Source organism: Etheostoma spectabile, chromosome 2 (genome assembly GCF_008692095.1).
Source record: "Etheostoma spectabile isolate EspeVRDwgs_2016 chromosome 2, UIUC_Espe_1.0, whole genome shotgun sequence".
In the NCBI taxonomy this organism is placed as follows: domain Eukaryota; kingdom Metazoa; phylum Chordata; class Actinopteri; order Perciformes; family Percidae; genus Etheostoma; species Etheostoma spectabile.
Genome location: NC_045734.1, coordinates 14,142,926 through 14,143,223, shown reverse-complemented (window position 1 = coordinate 14,143,223; position 298 = coordinate 14,142,926). Strand labels below are relative to the sequence as shown.

At 49.7% G+C, this 298-nt stretch overlaps 1 protein-coding gene across 10 annotated transcripts in view; it reads right to left on the bottom strand.

Moving 5' to 3' along the window:
• slit2 (slit homolog 2 (Drosophila)) overlaps positions 1–298 on the bottom strand; it is a 97,199-nt gene that overhangs the window by 24,915 nt on the left and 71,986 nt on the right. The gene's annotated exons all lie outside the window — the stretch shown is intronic.

Genomic DNA, 298 nt, shown 5'->3' with positions numbered 1-298 from the left:
TCCAGCCAGTAGAGCCAGTCCCACAATGAACTTTCCTTAGTATGTGCCATTTCTGTGTCTGTAGCTATCGGGGGAGGGGGAGGTGGAGCGTGGGGGTGTGGTCTTGACCAACTGCCACTTTGCTCTTTTTAAAGCCATGATATCTCTCTCTTTCTCATGGGCGGGCCAAATTCCCTGGGTGGGCAAAGCAGAGAAAGGGAAAGTAACCTTTCAGACCTAACCTACAGATTTGCCCCTCTGAGATTTCATTTTCTAAAAGGCAGAGTAGGAGATACCCAGGGCTCGGTTTACACCTATC